The following is a 1,177-nucleotide window of genomic DNA, read 5'->3' as shown; positions in this document are numbered from 1 at the left end:
TGGAGGCAGGAACTAAGGCTGTGATAGTGGAGGATACCCATTGTCCTGCTCCTCTCGGTTTCCTTGGTTTTCTTTCTTATGTATCACAAGACCACCTGCCCAGGGATGGTGTTGCCCACAGTAGGCTGGATCCTTCCACATCAATCATCAGTCATTGATCACCAATCAAGAGAACACCGCATACACTTGCCTACAGGTAAACCTGGTGGTGGAATGTTCTCAGTCGGACTTTCCTCTTCCCAAGTGACACTGGCCTATGTCAAGCTGAGAAAAAAAAACAAAAACAAAAATATTAACCAGCACACAAGATGCCTAGACAATTTCCCATGTTATATTCTGGGAATGTTATCCTTTGTGGCTCATACTGCGTTGAACAATTTAGAGTTAAGTTCTTCAAAGGACGTGTGGTCTGGGCCTAGAGCTATTAGTCTAGTGAGAGTTAGCTTACTGATTTTACTGATCTTACAAGGTATTTGGTGTTTGATCACATTATTTTGGGGGCCCATCCATTTATATTTTTATTTTCATTATTTATTTGGTTTGTTTACTTTGGATTTTGTTCTTTTGCTGGTTTCATTGATTAGAAATCTGGGTTATTGACTTTAGATCTCTCTTCTATAACTTTTCACACATGTAACCAATGTTGATAAGTTGAATTTTCAATTTTATGTTAGTTCAAAATGCTTTAAAATTTTCTTGAGATTTTCTTTTTGTTCCATATATTCTTTTTTTTTAAGTGAAAGATCTGTATGATAAGAACTTCAAATCCCTAAAGAAAGAAATTGAAGAAGATCTCAGATGACGGAAAGATCTCCCATGCTCATGGATTGTCCCATTCTTTAGTGTGCTTAATACAAGGGGGTGAAGAAATAAATTTTCTAAGTACTTTGCAATTGTCCAGACATATTTCTTTATGATGAATATGCTAAGGGCATTAATAGAAAAAGTCACAGCATGTAATCATAGGTGGGTAATTTAAATATTCTGTAAAAGTCTTGGTCTGATGCTTATAATAGTCTTGTTGTATGTGATTTCACAATGATTCTTATTTCGTTTCAAACTGTGGTTTTGTTATTTGTTTAGTTTTGTTACATTTTCCTTTTAGCATGTATTGTCATATTCTGTTGGAAGATAGGTTTCTTAGACAGGGTTTATATTCCTGCACAAAACATCATGA

This window comes from Mus pahari, chromosome 5, assembly GCF_900095145.1.
Source record: "Mus pahari chromosome 5, PAHARI_EIJ_v1.1, whole genome shotgun sequence".
Taxonomy (NCBI): Eukaryota; Metazoa; Chordata; class Mammalia; order Rodentia; family Muridae; genus Mus; species Mus pahari.
The sequence above is the reverse complement of the archived record's forward strand: the minus strand, read 5'-3'. Positions refer to the sequence as shown.